General features: G+C 36.1%; 1 long non-coding RNA gene across 1 annotated transcript; it reads left to right on the plus strand.

Annotated features, from left to right (window-relative positions):
- The first annotated feature begins 1,470 nt into the window (after positions 1 to 1,470).
- LOC122021351 lies at positions 1,471 to 19,263 on the plus strand. Its single transcript, XR_006122514.1, has 2 exons — positions 1,471 to 1,528; positions 19,060 to 19,263. It is a non-coding gene; the product is annotated as an uncharacterized LOC122021351 (long non-coding RNA).
- The last annotated feature ends 1,840 nt before the right edge of the window (positions 19,264 to 21,103 follow it).

Genomic DNA, 21,103 nt, shown 5'->3' on the forward strand with positions numbered 1-21,103 from the left:
CCTATTTTTATAACATGCAGATTTTTATAAGTATGTAGATTTTTGATAGGCTTAATATGCAGATTTTTGTTAAGCTTTGCTTGTAGATTTAGGTTGAGCTTTGTATACAGATTTTCAGTACGCAGGGTGTGTTCTAGTGCACACCAACTGCTTGATAAAATGCTTAGCTCAATATAATGCTACAGTAGGCATTTTAATAGCTCAGTTAATGTAGTAGAAGCATTTAAAATAACTTATTTAGTCTTGCTTCAGCTTATATGGGACTATGGTCCAATGGGTGGGCTCCCATAGTCGCCTCTAGGTTCAGATAACCTAGTTCTAGGTTCAGATAACCTAGTTAAAGCAAGGTAAGAAAATTAGCTATGAAATCAGTATTTTATTTTCAGCAGTGGCACTGGATTAGATATCCATTGGGTTGGGCTCCCACAGTCGTCCCTAGGTTTAGATAACCTAGTAAACCCTACTAGACTCGGAACTTGCAATCCCGGGTTTAGTTAGGGATGCGCGCACAGCAAGTACAGTTGCCGGGCCCATCAACAGCATGATTATTATTTTAATCTATTATGTAAATAATTTTCAAAACTTCACAAATTAGTTATGTGAATAAAAGTTAGACTCAGTTTAGCATTAATTAGTTTAGCTTAGGTATCAATTCAGTTTCTTATTGATACACATGAATGTTCTACGATTAGCTTTACATGTTAACTTTTTAGTTAGTTCCTTTGCTATTTATGAGCATGATTAGCTATACATGTTTAGTATTTCAGTTAGCATGATATGATTTCTTTGCTATTCATGAGCATGAGTAGCTATACATGTTAGTTTTCTAGTTAGTTGATTTCTTGGCTATTTATGAGCATGAGTAGCTTTACATGTTAGCATTCAGTTTTAGCATGTTTTTATTTATATACATGCATATCGAGATTTTGTGAGTAGGATAGCGCTCACTAAGCTTTTAGCTTATAGATACTATTTTCCTCCTACTGCAGATAAAGGAAAAGGAAAAGTATAAGAAGGAAGGCGACAAGGAGATGCTGTGACAGTGTGTGTGATGCCAGGACTATGGAGAGATCCAGAGTTCGCTAGTGAATTTTCAAGACCTACCTGTTTAGAGTTTTAGTTTATGTTATTATGAAGTTGAGATTGTAATTGAGTTTATTTCCGCATTGTAGTTTGATACCTCCTATTGTTGGAGTGATATGGTTGTTTGCCATTGCTAGAGTAGTTTCATATTTTTATTGTGTTATTATACTGCGTGGTTGTGAAATTATATGTTCCAGCCGCCTGTGGCTGAGTATACATGTTATGTATCCCAGTTTGGGGTCACCGGTACAGGGGAGACTCTGCCGAAATTTTTTGGTAGAGTTTCTACGTGATTTTTAATCATACCGGTTAAGTAGAGTTAGTAAGTCAAGTAACGGTCGTCCTTAGAGTGTAGTAGTAGTAAGAAGGGTGGTCGTTACAGTTGGTATCAGAGCAGTTCCCATTCTCTAACATCACACATCAGCACCATCCTTGCCGTCTTCAAGTAAGAAAGTATTTAATTTTCTTTTATGCTTTCTTTATTATTTGCAGTATAGAGTATCTGCTTATATGTACTTAGGAAAGAAGAAAATTCATGTTTTAATTTTCTATGTTTTGATACATATGCTTAGAAAGAATAGAGATAATTTTAGTTTTGTTTCTCTTGTATTCATATACATAAGTATGTTTAGAAAGGATAGGGAAGATATCAAGTCTTTCAAAGACCACTAATGGGTACGATGTGAGATAAATGATAGAGAACCGAGAAGTTAAGAGACTAAGGAACAAAGAGTATCATTAGTGGAAGTCATTTAGAACCAGAAGCATGATGAAGTTACTTAGGAGCGTGAGAATAGTATGAGATAGAAATATTCGGAATTATTCTAAGTTCGAGGACGAACTTTTTATAAGGTAGGGAGGATTGTAACACCCCAAATTTCATGATTTGGAGTCCTAAAAGACCTTATTAAAATCTAGAAATGTTTTAGAAAAATTCTAGAGATTTTTAGAAATTTTTAGAATATTTTTATGCAATTTTTGGAGGTCATTTGGTATTTTTACTAAACGAAAAAAAGTTTTGACAAAAAATGTCGAAGCCGAGATTTGAACCAGTGACTTTTGATTCGGTCAAAACCATCCTAACCAACTGTGTTGCGGTCATTGCTGTTAGATTAGGAAGTGAAATATATTTAAGCTATAGTTAGAACCCTAAGAAAAAATGAAATAAGGAAACTGCTAGAGTAGTTTCTCTATTCTAACACATCCATCAACTCAGTATGACGAGTCTACTCCTCTTAAAAACTGGAGACGTCCTGTCAAAGGCTTGTCATGGATGCCTTGAGTTAGTAACTCTGTCATCTAGAGTACGAGGGACTAGAGGCGCGGGCAACCCAAAAAGATTAGCAATGAACTCATGTATCTCTACCTCCTCTCCTGGAGCTGGGTCAGGCTGAGCCTGGGTCGCGGGGTCAGGCTGGGGTTGGGTTGCCGGGTGAGGTGGCGGCTGGGTTGCTGGGTCAGGCGGATGCTGGGCTTCTCTCCTCCATGACAAGGCGCCCTCATTATTTATATGTATACCAGCTAAGGACAGGTTCCTAGCACCTACTATATCAAACTCATTTGGGACTCTAACATCACCCGTGGTGACATCAATACCCAATGATGCTATGTAGGCGGTTAAAATATAACAATAAGGCATATGAACCCGCTGATTGGTGGCAATACCTGCTGATAGAGCCGTCAATTTGGGTTGGGCCCGTCGGGTTGGCCCACCCCGCCAAATAATTTAAGCGGGTTGGGTTGGAATTTTATCAACCCAAGTCCGTCGTGGGCCGACCCGCCTAGGCCCGCGACCCGCACGGATCAGCCCGCTCGGGCTTAGGTTGACCCGCGGGTTGAAAAACATATGTAAGTTAAGTTTTAGGTCAATTTATTATCTTTCTTTGTTATAATTTTGAAATAAAAATAGTAATTTTCATCCAACATAAGTACTCGTTTGTGTTCATTTATATTTAAAATACATGTTTATTTATACATTTAATTGTAGAAAACTTTTTCGAAGTAAAATGTTGAAGGTATGAAATATTTTTTAATTTTTTAAAAAATTTTTTATGGGCCCACGGGTTGGCTCGCCAAACCCGCAACCCGCCTTAGAATGGGTTGGGTTGGAAATTTTCCAACCCGTCAAGTTGGCCGGTTGGCCCGCCCCACCCCGCCAAATGATTAGCCCGCCACGAGCCGACCCGTCCCGCCATGGGTTGGCCCGTCTGACAGCTCTGCCTGCTGAATAGATGATGATATGAAAGATATGCAAATTGATATCTACATTTAACCTCTGATATAATGCATAGAGAAGGAATGAATGGAACAAACGCATCATAGCTACGTCGCGGGTAGTCAAAGGTAGAATGCATGTAACTAAGATCCTATACAAGACATAGTCCTGGACCCTAAGAGTGACAGATCTAAATAGAGTTACAGTAGGTACTCGCTGAACCCAAAAAAAAAAATAAATATATCATATCGAGTGTGATATACGAATAAGGATCACCAAATACATGGTGGATCCCTAGGCGATAGCACTAGAAAGGGTATGCAGAGGATCGTAATAAAAATTCACGAATAATAGTAGGGGATATCGTAATATCGATATCGAAGACCCCAGTGGAATAGGTAAGATCATTAACTTTAACTAAGTTGTTATACAGCTCAGCACACATACCTATATTGACTGAACTAGAACAATAAACTAAATGCTGCAAGCTGTAATAGTCAATAACCTCTACAGAGAGAATACATGATCACATGACGAAATGCCTATCTAAATATCTAGAAAGTAAAGGAACATATATAGTGGAGGAAAATCTAATCCTAAGTTCATCAGTAGGAAACCTAGGGTTCATACTAGCAGTCGAGGGACCAACACTAAGATTTGGTAGTTTCCTAATTAATAGAAAAACAATCCTAAAAATGAAATTGTAAATGAAACTAAAAAAAATAAAGTTTAAGATTAAAATATTACCAATGCATTGTAATATTTATAAAAGAACTAACGGCCTCGGTTGAACTCCAACAACGCGACATGAGGACTGAAATGAAAAAAAAAATTAAGAAAATTTCCTTTTTTCCTTTTGTTTTTTTGCTTTTGTGTTAAAGCCCGTTTAAGAGCCTTTGTAAAAGGGCGAAAGGGAAAAGGTGTGAGGGAAGGGGGCACTCGCTATCCCCCTTACATAGTTTGGTTCGAGTGCCCAGACTGGGTCTAGGAGTCTGGACACGAAGATGAGGTGAGGCGGGGCACCGGGAGCTTGTTCGAGCGCTCGAAGCCCTATACCACGGGCGGACGCCCCTGGTTTTTATTTTTTTTTTTTTGTTTTATTATTTTTTTTAATAGTTTAAAATAATTTAATCTTATTGAAAGTTGAGTTAACAATTTAATTGAGCTGTTGAAAAATTAATTTAAGTTAAAAATTATGTTATTTTAAAAATTAATTTAAGTTTAAGTTAAGAAAGAAATTAATTTAGTTGTTGAAACATTAATTTAAGTTAAAAGTTGATTTTTGAAAATTAATTAAAGTTACAATTTTATTTAAGTTAAGAAAGAAATTTAAAAAAATTAATTAAGTTGTTTAAAAAAATAATTTAAGTTAAGAATTAATTGTTAGACCCCGTGGTTGTTTTAATGTAATCAACCAAGTTGGTTAGGTCCTTCTTTGTGTTTGATCTCTATGTCTGAGTGTGCAGGAGCTTAGGAGCGCAGGAAGTTGAGCGGAAGACGCAGCTAGCGAGAAGGACGACACGGGAAGGGAGCTGACGAGCTTGGTGCGTCCGAAGGACGAGAGAGCTGCAGAAGAGTACACTGGTGGGCGAGAAGAACGTGCGCGGCGTTCGAGGGACGTTAAGCCGGGGAGGAAGGATGCTCGAGGAGAAGGTCAAAAATTGGGTTCGGGTAAGCCTTATTTCGGTTGGTTGAAATCACCCTAGCAAACGGAGCTTCGGAAGTAAAAGCGAAGAAGAAAGGAGTCAAAAGAGGCTGGAAACTATTTATACCATGCAAGCAGGAAGGTATTTATAGCAGGAACCTTGAAGGCGCCTTAAACATGCATTGAAGGCGCCTTCATTGCTTGTTGAAGGTGCCTTGATCCAGGTCAAAATGACCGTTGAGGTTCGGATAGAGTTCTATCCGAACAACTCATTGGAGGCGCCTTAGACCTACGAGATAGAGTTTCCAGAGCCTATAAAAGGACCCCTGGACCTAGGAATTAGATATCAATTGTTCAATCAACTCTATATTCATTCCTAGCGATAGTTCTAAGCTGTTAGAGTATAAAAGGCTTCTCTGCCTTCAGTAAAGGAGACTTTTTCTAGTGCGCTTTTCATCGCCCTGGATTAACAACCTTCTTGGTTGTAACCAGGTTAACTGCTTAGTCTCTATTTTATTTCTGTTTCTTTATTTCAGTTATTTTATTATTGCTATTGCATTTTTTAGTTGAAAGCATGAGTAGGGTATAGTTTTTATTTTTCAGGCAATTCACCCCCCTCTTGCCGGCCTCCGCTGCACCAACAAGTGGTATCAGAGCCCGAGACCTTCAGAAGGACTAATCACCGACTGAAGCACAAAGATCAGGACGATGGCCAGCACGAACATTCATCCCCCGAAGTTCGACGGAGACTTCGCTACTTGGAAGCAAAAAATGGAGGTATTTTTCAAAATTGAATTTGATATACTGTTAATAATGAAGTATGGATATGCAGTGTCAAAAGATAAAGAAGAGTGCAACTGGACGAAGAAGGAGTAGGTTGATTGCGTGGCCAACGGAAAAGGCCGAATTTCACCTGCTCAGTGTTCTGCCGCCCCAGGAGGTAAGTCGGATCGGAAGTTACGACTCCGCCAAAGACCACTGGGATAAATTCCTAGAGCTCCACGAAGGCACCTTAGAAGCAAAGCTAGCAAGGCGCGACATCCTTCGGACCCAGCTTATGAACCTCCGGATGAACAATGGAGAGAAGGTAGCGCAACTCCAAGCAAGGATTAAGGAGCTAATAACTCAACTAAGCAACCTTGGAGAAGAAGTAACAAACTGAGACTCGATCCGGTACGCGCTCAACGCCTTCCCGAGAACTCCCAAGTGGGCCTCCTTAGTAGATGCGTACTACATCTCTAAGGACTTCGAGGTAAGTACTTTAGAAAATTTATTTTCAAATTTTGAACTTCACGAATCTCGGATTGCAGAGCCCAATGAAGTGGAAAAACAAGTTAGAACATTGCCTTAAAGGCAAGAACAAACGATTCTGACTCTGAAGCCTCGATCGATCAATCGGAAGCAGCACTACTAGTAAAGTGTTTCAATAAGTTTTTTAATTCTAATAAATTTAGATCGTAGACAAAGAGGCATGAGCGAAAGAGAAGAACGGTTCATTGCTACAACTGCAACGAAGAAGGGCACATCAAAGATAGCTGCCCAAACTTGAAGAAAAAGGGAAAAGGAAAGGAAAAGCGACAATCTTCCTCCAAACAGAAGAACCTGAAGGCCACATGGTTAGACTCATCCTCCGAATCAGACGTCGAAGAATTCTCAGGGCTAGCGCTAATGGCTAACCATCAGCTGGAAAAAGAGTCGAACTCAGAAATGAGCATAGATGAAGGGAGAGGAACATCAGAAGAATAAAGCTGCAATGAAGGGGGAGCATCACCAAGTCAGGTAAGTCAGGTGTGTAATCTTACCCCTACTCAGTCCTTTTATTTTATTAAAGCCCTTTCTAAAGAGTTAGATAAATTAGAAAAGGAAAATGAACATTTGAAAGTAGAGAATGCAAAATTGAAATATGAAATTGAAAAATCGAAGACTGATGCATGTTTTAAAACAAATATTTTTCAAAAGTCAAAACTTAAGATTTATGGAAAATTAAACTGGTATGTTAAACATCATCAAGGTCAACTTACGAAAATTCCCAAGAATTATATACCCCCTAAGTTTCTAATTAATCCAGTAGGAAGGAACCTCTATTGGTTCCAAAAGACTTATTAGAATAAATTTCTTTTATTATTAAAGCTTCCAGCAAGAAAATTAAACGTTAAAATTTCTTTATGAGACTTTGTCTAAGGAAGTGGTTGTTGCTCCAATAACCAAGAAGGCCTAGTGTCTCGCCACGACCTGGAAGTTGAAATATTGAAATAAAATGTTTAATTAACTTTCTGAAAAAGTATTAAAACTAGAATTAAATAATGCTTTGAAAGTTTTTTGAAAATTCTAAAAACTCATTTTACTTGGAATTTTTTTTTAAAAAATTCATATTCTCTTATTATTACCCCGTTTTTGCTATGATCAAAGGAGGAGAGATAGGTACAAGTGTAGGGGAAGAGAGTTTTTTTTAATAACTCTCAGTTTTAAAAATATTTTTGAAAAATTCTGTTTAACTCTTAATTAAATAGTTGTAATTTTATTTATTACAAATTTATGCTTAACATGTTAGTTTAATAAATTCCTTTAAAATTACTGTTTGTCTATTTTTACCCTAACTTGAACTTGGGTTGATGCACATCAAAAAGGGGGAGATTGTTAGACCCCGTGGTTGTTTTGATGTGATCAATCAAGTTTGTTAGGTCCTGCTTTGTGTTTAATCCCTGTGTTTGAGTGTGCAGGAGCTTAGGAGTGCAGGAAGTCGAGCGGAAGACGCAGCTAGTGAGAAGGGCAGCACAGGAAGAGAGCCGACAGGCTCAGTGCGTCTGAAGGACGAGAGAGCTGCAGAAGAGTACACCGGTGGGCGAGAAGAACGTGCGCGGCGTTCGAGGGACGTTAAGCCGGGAAGGAAAGCTGCTCGAGGAAAAGGCCGAAAATTGGGTTCGGGTGAGCCCTATTTCGGTTGGCCGAAATCATCCAAGCAAACGGAGCTTCGGAAGTCAAAGCGAAGAAGAAAAGGAGTCAAAAAAAGCTGGAAACTATTTATATCATGCAAGCAGGAAGGTATTTATAGCAAGAACCTTAAAGGCTCCTTAAACATGGATTAAAGGCACCTTCATTGCTTGTTGAAGGCGCCTTGAGCCAGGTCAAAATGACCATTGAGGTTCAAATAGAGTTCTATCCGAACAACTCATTGGAGGCGTCTTGGACCTCTATTGGAGGTGCCTTAGACCTACGAGATAAAGTTTCAAGGGCCTATAAAAGGACCTCTGGACCTAGGAATTAGATATCAATTGTTCAATCAACTCTGTATTCATTCCTAGCAATAGTTCTGAGCTGTTAGAGTGTAAAAGGTTTCTCCGCCTTCAGTAAAGGAGACTTTTTCTAGTGCGCTTTTCATCGCCCTGGATTAACAACATTCTTGGTTGTAACCAGGTTAACTGCTGAGCCTCTGTTTTATTTCTATTTCTTTATTTCAGTTATTTTATTATTGCTATTGTATTTTTGAGTTACAAATACGAGGAGGGTATAGTTTTTATTTTTCAGGCAATTCACCCCCCTCTTGTTGGCCTCCGCTGCACCAACATTAATTTCAGTTTAGAATTAACTAAGTTGTTTAACAATTAATCAAGAAATTAATTGAATTGCTTTAGAATTAATTTAAGTTAAGAGATTAATTCAGTTAAAAATTAATTAAGTTTTATTTTTTTTATTTTGTAGGAATTAATTTAACTAATTAATTTAAGTTAAAAGTTAATTAAGTTAAAAATTAATTAAGAAATTAATTTAAGTTAAAATTAATTAAGGTTTTTAATAAGTAAAAAATAGTTAAATTGTTTAATAATTAAAAATTAATTGAAGTTAATAACTTAATTTGAGTTAAAAATAAATTAGGTTGAAAGTTAATTAAATTGTTTAATTTTAACTACGTAAAAATTAATTAAGTTGTTAAGAACAATTTAATGTAAAAAAAACTTAGTTTAAAAGTACTCATCTAAAATTGGTCCTTAAATACCTAACTTTTAATTACTAACTAACTACTAGAAGATAGCAGTATTCATCCGGTTAGTCAAGTTAAAAGTATTAATATCCAATTAGAATTTGCTAAAAAAATGACTACTTAACTTGATCAATATACTGTTATATTTTTCGCTTAGACTTATGCTAATGCACTAATATAAGCATCTGAAATCTAAGTAAAAGACATACACATCTCATGTCATTCTATGTTTATGAATGCTCAATTAAGGTAAACCTAGTGTGTTTATGAGATACTCAATTCCTAGATCTATCGGATCCTATTTGTAATGGGTTCGATCGAGACTAAGGCAAAAATAATTTTGAAATTCTAAGAAAAAGGAAATTTTTAGGAAAAGTAAATAGTTTTTCTTAGAATTTGAAAATTAACCAATAAATGTCCTCCCCTTAATCTAAGGTCTTAGTTTTCAAAATAATATGATAAGTTTAAAGGAATTGATTATTAAATTTTAGATTGATTAATTAAAATTATTTATAATTGAATTTCATTTTAATTTAACTTTATTCATCTAACCCGTCTAAATTTTTAAACAAAGGGATCGTATGATTTTGTGAGATGAGTTAGATTGAATTTTAGGGTTTGGTTTAACTTGTTAGATTCAAGTTTAACTTTGGGTTCAATAGACAAATATTTTTTGGATAAACTTCTAAGCTGTGGTGAGTCACTTGGACTTCATTAGAGTAATCACGCCTTTCAAATTTTTTAAATAGTCCTATCCACTAAACTTAAAAACAAAACTTTGGTCTAACCAGCTAGGATTGGTAAGAGACAGTTTCAGTTAGTTCCACTAAACCAAATGCACTAGGTAAAAACCATACCTTCCAAGGTATGCATAGACATAGTTTCCCTAACCTACTATCATCCAAAACTTTTCCAATGTTGTTTTTCAAGTTAAACTTTTATCTTTTTTTAATCTAATCCTAATTACCCGACCGGGTAAACTATTATTTTGAAAGTGCTAACTAATTTAGAGTCTCCTCTTAAATTATTGAGCTTTTAGGTTTATGTCGATTTTGTAGTTATAATAAACTTTATGGTAATTTGAATTTAACTTAGTTTTATAGTTGTTTAATTTAAATTTATTTTTTCGATTTGAATTTGGTTTATTTTTATGTTTTAGGTTGGGATTAACTGGTTAAGATGAATTTGGTTTTACGTAATGAATTTCATTTTTGGGTATATAGAATTGATTGAATCCTACTTGCGTTGTTAGGCACGGTTCTAGTGTTGGTTGCTACTCGGAAAGCCTAGAGGTTCCACTGTACAAAAATTTTGTACAAAGGTCTGAACCTTTTCCTAGCTACCATGTGTTCTTTTAAATTAAATTTTGGATCGCCTGCGGAACTTAACACGTTTGATCCAAAACTTAATCTATTCGTTCTTTTAGGTTTTGACTTGAGTCTCCTGCGGAACTTAACACGTTCGACCCAAATCACCTTAAGTTATTAATTCCATTAAATATTAATTTCCATAATTGGTTCCCAGTACTGACGTGGCGAGGCACACGGCCTTCTTGGATATGGGAGCAACCACCACCGACTAGACAAAACCTTTTATAGAAAGGTAATATTTAATTTCCTAAAATAACTTTAGGTTAACCGAAAAGAACAATCAAATCACAAGGAAAAGAAAAAACAAAAGAACACAACATCGAAAAACATATTTGAAATTCTAGAATCGTAAGCCTCTTGTATTTGGTATTATTTCCATAAATAACTAGCATGATGCGGAAAGAAAAATTTACTAGTTATACCTTTTAGAAAGACCTCTTGATCTTCTACCGTATTCCTCTTCTAACCTCGGACGTTGTGTGGGCAACGATCTTCCGAGATGAGAAACCACCAAGCACCTTCTTCTCCTCCTAGCTAGGTTCGCCCACAAAGAAGCTTCACCAAGGACGAAGAACAAAACACCAACCAAGCTCCAAGGGATACAAGCTTTCTCTTCTTCTTCTTCTTCTCAGTAGTATCCGCCACCACAAGAGCTCCAAGCCAATAGAGAAGGTTCGGCCACCACCAAGAGGAAGAGAGGAAGAGGTTGGCCACAACACCAAGGAAAAGAGGAGAGAAATAATAGAGGTTGTTCACCATGAAGCCTTCTCTACCCCTCTTTTATAATCCTTGGTCTTGGCAAATAAGGAAATTTAATTAAAACTTCCTTAATTCTTTTGCCATGAAAAGGAAAAATTTATTTAATTAAAACAATTTTCCTTTTCTCAATTTACATAAAAGTTACAAACAAGGAGAGTTTTAATTAATTAAAACTTCTAATTTGTCTCGAAATTTATAAAATTTCTTGATAATTTAATCCTTATGATTGGTTTATAAAAGGAAATTTAATAAATTAAAATTCTTCTTTTAAACATGTGGATAATTTCAAAAGGAAAGTTATCTCTAAAATTAAAATCTCTTTTCAATCTACAAATAAGGAAAGATATCAAATCTTTTCTTAATCTTTTAGAAACTAATAAAGAGAATATTTAATTTTAAACTTCTCTTTAAATTATTATCATGGTTAAAAGGAAAGTTTTCTTAAAATAAAATCTCCTTTCAATCTACAAAGGAAAGATTCAAATCTTTTCTTAATCTTTTGTAGAAAGCTTTTAAAAGGAAAGATTTAATTTTAAACTCTCTTTAAATATGATATCCACATGAAATAATTTTAATAAAAATCCTTTTAATATGATGTGGTCGGCCACAACAGAAGCAGCATAAACTTGGCCAACCCTAAGCTTGAGCTTCAAGCTTAGCTTGGTTGGCCCCTATTGGTTGGGTAAGAAGGTGGGTATGTGGTGGGTATAAATCTCTATATACAAGAGGCTACGATAGGGACCGAGAGGAGGAATTGGTTTTGGTCTCCCGATAAAATTAAGCATCCCGTGCTCGCCCCGAACACACAACTTAATTTTATCAATAATAATTCATTCCACTAGAGAACTATTATTGAACTACCGCACCAATCCCAAATTACATTGGGCTCCTTCTTATCATGAGTGTGTTAGTCTCCCTGTTTAAGATATCGAATGCCCACTAATTAAGTGAGTTACTGACAACTCATTTAATTAATATCTTAGTCCAAGAGTAGTACCACTCAACCTTATCATCATGTCGGACTAGGTCCACCTGCAGGGTTTAACATGACAATCCTTATGAGCTCCTCTTGAGGACATTATCAACCTAGTATCTCTAGGACACAGTTTCCTTCTATAATCAACAACACACACTATAAGTGATACCATTTCCCAACTTATCGGGCTTATTGATTCATCGAACTAAATCTCACCCATTGATAAATTAAAGAAATAAATATCAAATATATGTGCTTGTTATTATATTAGGATTAAGAGCACACACTTCCATAATAACCGAGGTCTTTGTTTCTTTATAAAATCAGTATAAAAGAAACGACCTCAAATGGTCCTACTCAATACACTCTAAGTGTACTAATGTAATTATACAGTCAAGATAAACTGATACCTAATTACACTACGACCTTCTAATGATTTGTTCCTTTCCATTTTGGTCGTGAGCTACTGTTTATAATTTATAAGGTACTGATAACATGATCCTCTGTGTGTGACACCACACATCATGTTATCTACAATATAAATTAATTGAACAACTACATTTATCATAAATGTAGACATTTGACCAATGTGATTCTTATTACTAGATAAATGATTATACCAAAAGCTAGGCTTTTAGTATACACCCTAACAGTTCTAGAACCTAGGCTTTGGTTAATTTCTTGTTTTGACTTATTAAAGAGATAAAAAATTTATTTGTAAAGCTGGATTTATATCCAAGCCTGAACTTATTGTTGGATCTCGTGGTTATTTTGATGTGATCAATTAAGTTAAGTTAGGTTATGTTTGGTTTTGATCCCTGTGTCTAAGTGTGCAGGAGCTTAGGAGCGCAGGAAGTCGAGCGGAAGACGCAGCTAGCGAGAAGGACGGCACAGGAAGAAAGCCGACAGATTCGGTGCGTCCGAAGGACGAATGAGCTGCGGAAGAGTACTCCGGTGGACGAGAATAACGTGCACGACGTTTGAGGGATGAGAAGCCGGGATGAAAGTCTGCTCGAGGAGAAGACCGAAAATTGGGTTCGGGTGAGCCCTATTTCGATTGGTCGCAATCACCCAAGCTATCGGGACTTCGGAAGCTAAAGTGAAGACAAAAAAGTGTTGGAAAAGTAGCTGCAGGTGCCCTCAACAACTATTGAGGCGCCTCCGCCCTCACCAGAGTGAGGGCGCCCTCAACTACATTGAGGGTGCCCTCAACAGCATTAAGGGTGCCCTCAATGCCTTTGAGGACGCCTTCAACTGGGTCAATCTGACCGTTTGCACGCGGATAAAGTTTTATCCGCTTATCCACTTGGAGACGCCCTCAACCCCTTTGGAGGCACCCTCAAGACTCGAGATAGGATTTCCAGAAGTTATATAAAGGCCCCTAGAGCTAGGAAATTATTCATTCAACTTTGTATTCAATTCCTAGCAACATCTGAGCTTTCTCAGTGTGTAAAAAGGCTTCTCCGCCTATAGTGAAAAATACGTTTCTAGTAGAGCTGTTCAACCGCCTTGGATTAATAACCACCTAGGTTGTAACTAAGTCAAATCCTTGAGTCGTCTTTCTTTCCTTTCTTTTATTTTGTTTTTATTTTATTGTTTCTATTTTAGAGTTGAAAGCACGAGGAGGGTAGTTCTTATTTTGCAAGTAATTCACCCCTCCCCTCTTGCCGACCTCAATGCACCAACAAGTGATATCAGAGCCCAACAACCTCAGAAGGACTAACTGCCGTCTGAAGCAACAAAGATCAAGACAATTGCTGGTGCATGTATTCATCCCCCGAATTCGACAGAGACTTCGCAACATGGAAACGTCGAATGGAGGTATTCTTCAAACAGAATTTGATATTCTTCTAATTATAAAATATAGTTTTGCAGCCCCTAAAGACAAGGAAGAATACAACTGGACGAAAAAGGAGCAAGCTGATTTCGTGGCCAATGGAAAGGCAGAATTCCATCTGCTCAGCGTCCTGCCATCCCAGGAGGTAAGTCAGATCGGAAGCTACGATTCTGCTAAAGACCCCTGGGAAAAATTCCTGGAGTTCCATAAAGGCACCTTAGAAGCAAAGTTAGCAAGGCGCGACATCCTCCGGACTCAGCTGACAAATCTCCAGATGAACAACGGTGAAAAGGTAGTGTAACTCCAAGCAAGAACTAAGGAGCTGATAACGTAACTAAGCAATCTCAGAGAAACGGTAACAAACTGAGACTCGATACAATATGCACTCAATGCCTTCCCAAGAACTCCAGAATGGGCGTCCTTAGTAGATGCATACTACATCTCTAAGGACTTTGAGGTAAGTACGCTAGAAAATTTATTTTCTACATTTGAACTTCACGAGTCTCGAATTGCAGAGCCTAAACAAATAGAGAAGTCAAATCTCAATGTTGCCCTACAAGCCGAGATGGACGATCCCGATTCCGAAGCATCGATCGATGAAAATGAAGCTGCGCTATTGGTAAGGAAATTAAATAAGTTTATTAAAACTAATAAATTTAGACCACAGTCGAGAAAGCATCAACGCAACAGAAGGATAGTCCGATGCTATAACTGTAACGAGGATGGGCACATCAAGGATGACTGCCCAAAGTTGAAGCAAAGGGACAAGGAGAAGTCTCAAAGACCAATGTCCACTAAACGCAAGAGTCTGAAGGCTACATAGGATGAATCATCATCCTCCGAATCTGAAGTCGAAGCCTTCTCGGGATTAGCACTTATGGCCAACCATCAAATAGAAGAAGATGAGACCAGCTCAGAAATGAGCATAGATGAAGGGGGAGGATCATCAGAAGAAGAAAGTTGCGACGAAGAGGGAGCATCAGAAATTGAGGTAAGTAAGGTATGTACTCTAACTCCCAAACAATCCTTTCAGTTCATTAAAGTGCTTACTAAAAATTTAGTTAAATTAGAAAAGAAAAATGATGAGTTAAAGTTAAACTTAGCAAAAGCTTGCCCTCTAGAAATGTACGATAATCTAAAATTAGAAAATGAAAAATTAAAAATTGTACAATAGTAACAATCTCAATTAAAGAAATCTTAGTCATCTAATCATAATATCTCATCTAACTCCCTAGTATCATCATGAATACTGTAAACCAAAGGGGTCAGAATCAAGTAGTCATGGATGTCGGTCCAAAGAAGATAATCTAGTGGAATACTCTACTACTCTACTAGGATATGATATATATCATATATAGGTAAGTATAGCCTCATTGACATATATATCATATATCTAGTGGAATACACTTGCATAAGTATACACAAGTATGCTCATATGTACAAGCCTAAGTGTATAACTAGATATAATGTAAATGGACGAGTATTAATTTGTAACTATAATATGGTCTAGTAATATAATATATACCCGAACAATACATGCGCAAAGACAAATGAGACTGTATAGATATCAAGTAGATCAAACAATGAAAAATCAAGCTCAAGAAATTAAATAACATAGAGTACATATTAAGATAAAAATAACTACTATACAATAAATGTAAATAACAGAGTTATACACTAAAGTCAAAGATACTATAAAAGTTTAAGCAAGAGTTACCCACCTCAAATATAGATTGTGCTACCTGTCTTCAAGTCTGAAGGTCACGCCGAGCTTGAATTCTAAAGTATAGGATGCAAAGCCAATCTAAATACAAGAGAAATTCTATTAAAAATTTAGTTAACTATCAAGTTAATTTAACTAACGAGTTAACTCTTAATTGATATATAATTAATTATCCATTTAATAATTTGATTAACCCGAAGTGAGTCAATTAATCATTAATTAATTAATTAAATCAATCAACTATTTATGTTATCAATTAAATAGTTAATCATCCATTTCTAAATAAACTAATTAATATCCAAATTAATTACCTATGTTATGATTTAGTTGGATTACTCCTCAATTAATTGTTAACTATTAAACTGATTAATATCTTAATTAAATCACTTAATCATCTAGTTAATGTAATCACCTTAACTAATTAAATTTATCAATCCATCTATCAATTAGTATCAAATCATGAATTTAATACCAAATATTTAAATCATCAATGATTAATTAATCAACTTACTTAACAACGATAAGTTATCAATTTAATCACCCAATTTTGAGTAATTAATTAATGATTAATCTAATTAAATCATGTAAAACTAAATTTAACGTATGCCTTATTGTTTATCATCCGATGGCGACGATGACTCCCGATGATTTGTTGCTATGGTATGAAACGGTGACAACAATAGATGGTTGACAAACGTTTGAGCACCGTCAATGTGGGTTCATCGGCGTGAGGCGACGATGGTTCGTGACCACTTGATGGTCGATTGGGGCTGGAACTGCCCGTGGCGACGATTCTATGGCCCAAAATCAATGACGATGACAGTGGTGAGGTATGCTAGCAGGGAAGAGCAACGTTGGCGGTGGCTCGTAAGCATACGATGCTACGGGGCATCACTTGTGCGCGAAGAGGTGGGTAGCGCGGCTACTATGCGCCTGCAAGAGGTGCAGGTAGAGATGCAGACGTTGGCTGTGTAACGACCCAATTTTCCCTATTTCGAGTTCTAAATGTCCTCAAAAATATCTGGAAATGCTTTTAAAATGTTCTAGAGATTTTTAGAAATTTTTAGAGTATTTTTACACAATTTTTGGAGGTCGTTTGATATTTTTACAAAACGAAGAAGTTTAGACAAAAATTGTGTAAGCCGAGATTCGACCCGTAGACCTCAGACAAGTCATAAGCCTTAAGCAAAGCGAGGCAACCAAGTGAGCCGCTGGTCTTTTGTGAATATATATGGAACGAAATGTATATATGCAGTAGTTGGAACATTTAAAAGAAATTCAAAAATGAAGGCGTGGCTGAGGGATCGAAGCTGCGATCTGTGGCTTCGGTTAAAAGCCGGTTGACAGCTGTGCCAGCGAGTTTTGTTAATTAAGGAAAGAATGGGAATAATTTAAAGGATAGTTGATAATAGAAATATTGGAGTTATAAAAGGAGAACTTAGGGCTTGATTTCCCGTGACCTAATTTCTACCTCTCTTCTTCCTCATGCGTGCGCGGCGCCGGCTCCTCTTGGGCGGAATTGAAGAACGAAGCTAGGGCTTCGTCTCGGTGGCCGGCCAGGGGTTCAATCCAAGAAGTTCTTCCTATCTTCACGAACCCTCGTCGAAGAGAGAACGGAGGATGCAAGGAGCCGCTGGAATTTGAGCTGGCCGAACCCTAGATTTCTCTTTTTCGGTTGTAAGTCCAAGAACAGCGAGGTGAGTTGCTACTCACCTGTAGTAGGAGTGGTTTTCGGATTTTGTTTCTCCTTGTTTTTGAATTGTGTAGTAAAGGTTGTTGTTTGGAACTTGCTGCAGTGTACTTCAAAGAAGGGAAAAAAAAGATATAGTATGGGTTAAGTATGTGGTTTAGATCTCTTTAGTTTCAAACAGAGCAAAGGATTTTGTGTTTTGAATTAGCTACCATGAATCACAAGGGAAGAAAGTAGTAATTCAATTTTTCTTGACTAAAATTCCTGTTTGTCACCTTATTTGGCATGTTCGGTTTATACAGTGCCCTGCAAGTTCGGATTTTGTGCTAAGCAATGAACATAGAATGGGTTAGATAATTTTTTTTTAGCATGTAGTTTGGTTCATTGTCATTGCTTGGTTTCAGTTTGGGTTGTTGCTAACAGTGAGCATGAGGTGGCTGGATTTTGAGCATGTGTGCCATTTTCGTGGGTTGCTGTTGTTATACCAATTGATCAGGCTTAAGAATAGTTTCAAGATTTCCTTCTCCCTTGCAATTTCGGCCGAAACATGCTTAAAGATTTATGTCACCCTAAAAAAAAAAGTAATAGCTTAGAGCAAATGAAATAGCTTTAGTTATGGAAACGTTCAATTGGATTTCTTTCTTCCTTGCTAACGTTACTGCTGTTGGGTTTTGAACAGGTTTTGATTGAAGCATGAGTAGATTTATCTTTAGTTTTCATTTGTTATTTTAATAAGCAATGAACATAAGATAGCTTGATTAAATTTTGAGCATGTAGTTAGTTTTCTTTATTGCTGTTAGATTTAAGTTTGAACATCCCTTATAGTTAGCATTTCAGATTTAGATTTCCTGATTTAGATTTCCTTGTTATGCTGCCATGAACCTCAATTTTAGATTTCTGTTAAGCATTAGTGCAGATTTATGTTTATTGTAGCATACTTAAAGAGTTCAGATTTGTTTTTCCTTTGTTTTAATTCTGTTGTAGCATGCTTAAAGAAGTTAGATTTGCTTTCCTTTGATTTATTCTGTTGATACATGCTTAAAGAATTCTGTTGCCATGTATTTTAGTAGAATGATTAGGTGTTCTATTAAATCTTTTTGAGGATTATGAGTAGCTATAAGTAAGAAAGGACCAAGGACTTGATAGGATCCCTAAACCTTAAGAATTGGGATCAACAAGACGCCAAGTGCTCAAGGAAATGCCAAGGCATTTTATTATAAGAGAATTAAAGAATAACATGTATAAGGAAGTAATAGTTAAAAAGAAAATAAGTATTTTACTTTTAAATGGTATGTACCGGACACAAGGTCCATTGGGTGAGCTCCTAGATCGCCCCTAGGCACAAGATCGCCTAGAAGTACCTTAGTACTTTCGGGATTAGCTACCTCGACTCTTATTAAGGATGCGCGCAAATTGGTACAATGCCGGGCCCAAGAGAAGTTTATTATTATTTTGAAGTATAAAAGTATTAAAGTATAAGTATTAAACAAGTGAAACAAGCTTCACATATGTTTAGAATCAGTAAGTTTAGTTCTTTTTATTGCTAGCATGCAGTATTTCAGTTAGTATGATTCCTTTATTGGTTTATGAGCATGATTAGCTATACATGTTTAGTATTTCAGTTAGTATGATTCCTTTGCTATGTATGAGCATGAGTAGCTTTACATGTTAACATTCAGTTTTAGCATGTTTTTATTTATATACATGCATATCGAGTTTTTTGTGAGTTAGATAGCGCTCACTAAGCTTTATGCTTATAGTTTGCATTTCCTCCTACTGCAGATAAAGGAAAAGCCAAAACGATATGAAGGAGGCGACAAGGGAAGACTTGATGGGCGTGTGATGTTTGGACTATGGAGTGATCTAAGAAGTTGTCAAGAATTTATTAAGAGTGTTTTGGTTTAATTGTTTAAAGTATTTAGAACTTGTACATGTTACTTTTTGGATTGTTTTGTCGTGTTTTGTTAGAGTTGGTTTCCTTTGGTATTTTGCTTCTTTTTGTTATATATAAACTGCGTGGTTGTTTGAAATAAGTTCCAGTCGCCTGTGGCTGCGTATATAGTGTTTGTATATCAGTTTAAGGTCACCAGTACAGGAGAGATTCTGCCGAAATTTTTTGATAGGGTTTTCATGTGGTTTTTAATTATACCGGTTAAGTAGAGTTAGTAGTTAAGTAGCATCCACCTTTAGAGTAGTAGTAGTAGTGTAGAAGGTGAGTCGTTACAGGTTGTTCGCCTGAACGGAGGCGACAGTCGTTCGCTAGTGGGGTTGGGTTGGCGACATCGGACGATCGAGCGACACAGTAGCACGAGAGGGAGAGGAGTCACATGAGATATAAAATGATTTATTTAAAATTCAAAAAAATACTAGTAAATTCCTAAAATTCATATATACTCTTTTATATTTATTTATTTATTAATATTAATTATTTTATTTATATTTTTATCTATAAATTTTATTATATTAAATTTTAATTGTTTTAGGGGGTGTTTGGTTATTTCCTAGGAATAGGAATCGGAATGAGAATCATAGTATTGTGGAATAGGAATGGGTATGAGCATGAATATCACTCTTAAAAGCAATGTTTGGTTAGTTGAATATTTTTTATCGGAGTAAATTAAAATTTTTTTTTTACCCTTAAAGAAAAATAAGAGAAAAAATTAGATGTGAGAGAAAGTTGAATGTGAGAGAAAAATATGATGAGAGAGAAAGTATGATGAGAGAGAAAGTGTGATGGAAAGAAAGAAGAGAGAGAAAGTATGATCAGAGAAAATAAGAAAAGAAAGTATGATGGAAGAGAGCATGATGATAGAAGATAAGAGAGAAAATATGATGAGAAATGATGAAGAGAGAGAAAGTGTAATAAGAAAAAATGAGGAGAAAGAGTGTGATGGGAGAGATTAAGGAGAGAGGAAGTATGATGAGAGAGAAAGTGTGATGAGAAAAAATAGGAAAGCAAATGTGATGGGAGAGATTGAGGAGAGAGAAAGTATAATGAAAGAAAAAGTGTGTTGAGGAAAAAGGGAGAGAGTGTGATGAGAGAGATTGAAGAGAGAGAAAGTGTGATGAGATAGAAAATATGATGAGAGAGAAAGAGAAAAGAGAATGTGATGCGAGGGATTGATGAGAGAGAAAGTGTGATGAGAAAAAAAAGAGGGAAGAGAGTGTGATGGAAGATATTAAGAAGAGAGAAAGTCTGATGAGAGAGAAAGGGTAATGAGAAAAAAAAAGAGGAAAGAAGATGTGACGAGAGAAATTAAGGAGAGAGAAAGTGAGTGTTAAAATGAGAAGAGAGGAAATATGATGAGAGAGAGAAAGTGATATAAAAGAAAAATAAAATAAATATATTTTGATATTTGATATTAAGGGAAAAAAATTTAGTTTTGGGTCAAGGGTATTTTTGGAATAAGGGAATATTTTGATTGTTGAATATAGAGTAATGACTCATTGAAGGGGAGACATGGGAATGAGTCATTACCCAATTATAATTAAGAATTCATTGCCTTATTTGTATTTTCATTCCTATAATCCAAACATCAACAATGATAATCAATGATTGTTATTTAATTATATCTCTAAAATCAAATGCCCCTTATTATATATATATATATATATATCTAGTGAGAGAGAAGATAAAATAATTGTTTCACCAAGCAACTTTAATATGGCCATGTAAAACTTTTGACCAAAATGATTATATGGGAGTTTCCTATCAAATTGTCGAAACGAATAGATAGATGTTTAAGAAGACCATTGGAATCCATTCATATTTTTATAGAGATCAAGCGATTGATAAATGACTTTGTTGATGTTTTGGTTAAAACTA

The sequence above is a fragment of the Zingiber officinale genome, chromosome 9A (assembly GCF_018446385.1).
Source record: "Zingiber officinale cultivar Zhangliang chromosome 9A, Zo_v1.1, whole genome shotgun sequence".
Lineage (NCBI taxonomy): Eukaryota > Viridiplantae > Streptophyta > Magnoliopsida > Zingiberales > Zingiberaceae > Zingiber > Zingiber officinale.